Source organism: Colobus angolensis, unplaced genomic scaffold, assembly GCF_000951035.1.
Source record: "Colobus angolensis palliatus isolate OR3802 unplaced genomic scaffold, Cang.pa_1.0 Scaffold72, whole genome shotgun sequence".
NCBI lineage: Eukaryota > Metazoa > Chordata > Mammalia > Primates > Cercopithecidae > Colobus > Colobus angolensis.
The window spans coordinates 1,501,037-1,507,243 of NW_012120932.1; the positions used below are offsets into that span (position 1 = coordinate 1,501,037).

Here is a 6,207-nt window from a genome sequence, read left to right on the forward strand (position 1 = left end):
AGGACTTATATAATTCTGTTATATTTTGCATGTATCAATTTTTTTTTTTTTGACACAGAGTCTCATTCTGTCGCCCAGGCTGGAGTGCAGTGGCACAATCTCAGCTCACTGCAACCTCTGCCTCCTGAGTTTAAGCAATTCTCCTGCCTCAGCCTCCTGAGTAACTGGGATTACAGATGCAGCCCACCACGCTTGGCTAAGTTTTGTATTTTTAGTAGAGACGGGTTTTTGCCATGTTAGCCAGGCTGGTCTTGAGCTCCTGACCTCAGGTGATCCGCCCGCCTCGGCCTCCCAAAGTGCTGGGATTACAGGCGTGAGCCACCGCACCCAGCTGTGTCAAATATTTTTAATGAATGTCTGAAGTCAGTTTGCTTTGAGGAATCTGTACAAGTAATGGTTTTGTTTTAAATAAATTTCTTACCTCTTTCCAGTGAGCAGACCTGAGAGCAGTGAGCACATCTGGTTTCCAGATCTGTGTTTCTAAATACTGTTTCCCACTAAGGGAACCAGGACTCCTTGGAAAAATGGCCCATAAAAGGTCTGGACCAGAGAAATAAAGGTGTCTGAAAAAGTTTCTTGTACCAAGAAGTATGAAAGTTTGCAGAGTTTACCAAGGAATCCGAAAAGGAACATAGAAGCCACCATGAAGGGGCAGTTCAGCATCTCAAAAAAAAAAAAAAAAAACAGTGGATTATAACACATACGATACTAAATCCTTTTTATAATAACAGAGAAAAGAGGGTTAAAAGGATCGGAGTTTTTCCTTACAGAAGAATGTCAACTAATGAATGCAGAAGGAATAACAGAAAATCACCACAGTGAAACCTCCAATATAATAATTGATTTAAGGAAAGATAATCAAGGGAAGCTAAAACAATTAAGTCAGCCTCGGCAGCACAGTGAGATCCTGTCTCTACAAAAAATAAAATAGACCAGACATGGTGGCACACAGCTGTAGTCCCAGCTACTGGGGAGGCTGAGGTGGGCGAATCACTTGAGACTGGCAGGTTGAGGCTTCAGTGGTCACACCACTGCACTCCAGCCTGGGTGACAAAGCCAGACCCTGTCTCAAAAAATAAGTAAATATATAAAACCATTAGGTCAGAGTTTGCTCAATAGCAAGAAACTGTACTTTGAGTACCCATACAACAATTGTATTTTCATTTTTGGTACAGCGTTCAGTAAATTACTTGAGCTAGTCAGCGCTTTATTATAAAATCAGCTTCACGTTAGATGATTTTGCCAACTGAAGAATAATATGGTATTCTGAGCCCATGTACATAGCTTAGGCTGAGCTATGACATTAGATGAAGGTGAGGTATATTAAATACATTTTGACCTATGATATTTTCAACTTATGGTGGGTTTATCGGGATGTAACCCATCATAAGTCAGAGAGCATCTGTATTATTCACTGGTGAATATAGGTGAAGGGTATGTAGATGCTCATTGTGAACTTAAACTTTTCTGTGTCCTTGAAAATATTACCAAATAAAGGGGGAATAAATGCTAAATAATTGGAGCAGATAATGCAGCTTGCCTTAAATTAACTTTAACTCTTTGATTTATCCTTCACTCTAGTGAAATATTTACCACCAAATTTATTTTAAGTTAATTAAGATGTTACCCTAGACAGGGATTCTTAACTTGGATATATGAATACCTAGAGAATTTGTGGAAAGACTTTATGAGTCTTTTGATACATGCCAAGTATTTTTATATATGTATTTTTCTGCATAGAGGATCCATGATAGCTTTCACCACGTTTTCAAAGGGGTCCATCCTTCAAATAGTTAAGAACTGCTGCCCTAGAATACATTTACAGTTTATAATGTATTTTTTATTCTGAGTGTCACAATACTAGTTAAATTCACTTTCCAAATGATTCACATATAAATTTGGTATTTGTGAATGTAATTCCCAATTTAGGCAAAACAAATGAACCTTCAGCAGATTCCAACTTATAAAAAGATTGGCTTATATCAGTTGATAGTTTAATGTAAGTTTATTTGACCACAGAGATTCTGTTACTTAGAAACACACCAGGACATTTTAATAACATGATGTATTCCTTTTCTTTTCCAAACTAATACGTATTTAGTGTAATCACATGTTATTTTTAATACAGTCCTGCTTTCCCTTGCATGGATTCACATTCTTCACATTTTATACAAAGGAAAAAATAAGCTAGACTAAGTTTTCATTTTATCCACTTTCATATAGAAAAGGGAACATAACTTCACAGAAGAAATGGTCATGCCTTTGTGATTTAGTTGTATCACCACTAAAGTTTACTTACTGAATTTAGAACATTTATTCCTTTGCAAATAACAGTATGTGACAGACTGAACTCCAGCAGGGCTTACATTCTCAAATGCTCCTGTTCACCGTGTAATAAAAGACATGTCACAAGCTGAAGCCTTAAGACACGTAGAATCACCCTGGAGCGCGGCGCTGATGGCAGGGCCGGTGAAGGACCGCGAGGCCTTCCAGAGGCTCAACTTCTTGTACCAGGCCGCCCATTGTGTCCTTGCCCAGGACCCCGAGAACCAGGCGCTAGCGAGGTTTTACTGCCACACTGAGAGGACCATCGCGAAGCGGCTAGTCTTGCGTCAGGACCCCTCGGTGAAGAGGACTCTCTGTCGAGGCTGCTCTTCCCTCCTCGTCCCGGGCCTCAGCTGCACCCAACGCCAGAGACGCTGCAGGGGACAGCGCTGGACAGTACAAACCTGCCTAACATGCCAGCGCAGCCAACGCTTCCTCAATGATCCCGGGCATTTACTCTGGGGAGACCGGCCTGAGGCCCAGCTCGGGAACCAAGCAGATTCCAAACCACTACAGCCCTTGCCAAATACAGCACACTCCATTTCAGACCACCTTCCTGAGGAGAAAATGCAGATTCAGGGTTCCAGTAACCAGTGATGGATTCACCTAGTCTCCCAAATAAAGTTTACTTGTTTTACATTCAAAAAAAAAAGACATGTAGAATCAAACATGGACTAATTCAGGATTACACAGTTTACAGGAGATTTTCCTCTTAAAACCTTTTACAAATGTCTTTGATTCTGTTGGACTAGTTTCAATTGAGCTGATGGTCATAGGGCCAGAAATGAATACGAAAGGAACAAACTTGCTAGGGAAGCCTCTGCCCAAAGTTTGCTACGTGGGCTACAGATGGAAAGGCCTGGGTTTGCCAGTGCAGACTGTCTTGCTATACCGTTGGAGACTCATTCAGGGGTTATTTCTAAGGGAGGAATTCATTTATAGGACAGGCTCATTGATCAGATACTTCTCTAGTTTGGCTGACTGTTTTATATACAATTTTCCCCTTTTTTAGGTGTTATAAGTAATCACAGTGAATCACACAGCTCAAACTTAATTTTCTTTCCTATGGTCAGGATTTTTTTTTTTTTTTAATCTTATGATGAGATGTCATTTACACTCTCTGAGTTCCAGTTTCCTCACCCTCTTGGCCCCCTCAGCCTGGAGATCCTGCTCAGATGTTCGTGTATACCATGGTTCACTCTGTTCCGTGCCCTGGATGTGATCATACAGTAACACAGTAGAAAGGCAGTCAAACTCAGGTTTTGCTGTTAATTTCCTACCTACTCCTCAGGAGAGCCATGCTGTTGCCAAGGCTGCAGGGTCCCCGCTGGACCCCCACTGGCCCACAGAGTCCAAGGGGTTTACTTCTGACCCTCTGCAGAGCATGTGTGCAGAGCCCTGTCTTAGTATACTAGACCTTTTCCCACTGTATTTCCAACGATCTAAGAAATCAGTTATTTTAAATAATTAATATTCACCATACTTAGAGGCCTGGAAGCCTTGAGCAAGTTAAGTAACTTCCTGCTCACCAGTTTCCTGTAGTCTGTCCCTGGAAACATTGACACTCACCTTTTTCATGTCTGCCCTATGCCCAGCAACCTCCACAGGGTATCAACTTGTTTAGTCTTCCCATCAGCCCTGGGAGGCAGATGTTGTTTCCTGATTTTGTGCACGAAGAAACTAGAACTCTAAGTAACTTGGCCAGGTCCGTGGCTAGTACTGATTCTAGTTCAGAGCCAAGATACTCATTATTGTTTTTTTAACTACAAGAGAGGACTCTCCATGTTTCACAGACTTTGGGGGCTTAAGGCCCGTAATGGCCATTTGGTGTTAAGTTAGAGCTGGGCAGAAACTTCTTTTCATGGGTACTTTTAATATTTTTGAATTTTAAGTCTATCAAGGATCTGAATTTACATTCAAACATGGATAGATAAATAGTTCAGTCATCTGTCAGTCTGTAAATGTTTCTACCATGAGGACATTTTCTATCCTTTTTCTAAAGAAGGGAAAGAGGTGGAATCAATATCATAAAGGGTTTTACTCCACCATTTGAAGTTTCACTTCAACAGCAGAATTTGAGTATTTCATTCTTTTAAGTCAGCATCTTAGGAACATAGTAATTTATGGTATGTTTAAATGATGGCTTTGGAAGGCATAGTCAGTGTTGCTATTATGCAGAGCAATCAGATTGATTACTAAGTATTACCAGTTGTCAAAGCATAACTTAATTGTTTAAAAAATATTCTTAGCTTTCTGAGGTCCTTGTCAGAAATATTAATAACATAAATGATTCCCTTTTAATTTTGTGACCCTATATAAATCTTTTTCTGCTCAGTTTCTAAGTTTTTCTGTGAAAATCCTTAGATTTTGCAGGTTCCTTTCTTTTTTATTTAGGAGTAATGTCAGCTTTGGATAATATCAACTCTTTGGGTAATATGACTCATAAGCCGAGCCAGTTTTGACTGGGAGATGAAGGAGATGGAACTCTTTATTCAAGAGCCATTTTAGCACCTACTTTGCACAAAATTCAGGGGTTTAAGAAATGAGTTGTCTCTGTTCTGTTAAGTTTTACAGTCTTTTTGGAGAAACAAGCTATATCCCTCAACCCAGCTACTGTACAACACCCACATACACAGAGAAGTAATCAGTACCTAACTAATAATTCCAGATAATCATTATGTAGGACGTAACTAGTAACACTAAAGAGGTAATCACTGCAGACCTACCTAATAATACCAGGTCTGTCCTGGGCAGCAGCACAGGCGCTGAATGGCGGGGGTTTTGTGGGGCTAGGGGTCCTGAGGAACTAGGCTTTTAGGTGCAGCTCATCCTGTGCTTGGAAGCTGGCTCTGAAAGGTGAAAGGCTGAAGTCAGATGGAGACTGCAGTGAACTTGGCTTCTGTGTCCCTCCCTTGAAGCTGAGGGTCGGCACCCATCAGAGATTGGCTCAACTGCCCTTCTTTTGTCAGACCCCTTCAGGTGTACGTCCTTGCCTGTGCATTCAGCTTTGACCCCATACTGTCCTGTCTTTCCTGTCCTCTCCTTGTCTTGCCTGACCCCCATGGTGACACCCCAGGTTCAGCATTCTCTCACAGATGGCCCCTTTCTCTCAACTTCTCAGCAGCATTATGAGAATCAGAGCAGTTTCTTCTTTGGTCCCTTCTTTTCTGTCTGTCCCTTATCTGGCAAGATAACTATTCACTGAATTCCTTTTGGTGTCTCTCGTATCTGTGCTGTGAAGGCCATCACTCTCTTTCTAGATTTTTGCAGTGGGTAGTTCTTTTTCCTTTCTTAACTTATTTCTTTCATGGAACACTTCATGCTTCAGCATTTTTCAGTGGTACGCTGCATTTCTCATCGCCTTGAATCTGGTCTAATTCCTGACCTGAGGAGCCCTCATCTTGCCTCTCCTTTCCTGCCATAATGGGGCTAGACTCCTGACCAGTGAGCCCAGACGTGAGCCCCTCCATCTCCTTGCCTCATTGATTCACATTCCTGTTTCAAGGTCCTTTGATCTTTCTCCCCTGAACCACGTGTATGTGTTGTATGGTTTAGTGTTAATTATATCCTGTATTATATCACAGTCATCTTTTGTTACTCCCCACCTAAATTAGTCAGATTAGAGAAAGCATTTTTGCCTAAAGCACTATGCTTAACACAAATATGCTACCAAAAATTTGGGGTTTTATCCTTTAGCTATATACCTGTAATTTGTGGCTTAAATTTTCATATACTTATACCGAGTCTAAAATAATCTTAAAACAAACGTTGTCATAATTTGTTAACATTTCCAAGTCAGTTTAAAGATTTATAATACATATTATTAACCGTTACTGGGATAATTATGTGTGTATGGGAATAATCATCTTGATGACTCCTGGA

At 40.8% G+C, this 6,207-nt stretch overlaps 1 pseudogene across 1 annotated transcript; it reads left to right on the top strand.

Annotated features, from left to right (window-relative positions):
* The first annotated feature begins 2,445 nt into the window (after nucleotides 1-2,445).
* On the top strand, nucleotides 2,446-2,977 carry LOC105501483 (annotated as a pseudogene). Its single transcript, XR_001000194.1, has one exon. The product of XR_001000194.1 is annotated as a ribonuclease P protein subunit p21 pseudogene (transcript).
* Nucleotides 2,978-6,207: the final 3,230 nt, after the last annotated feature.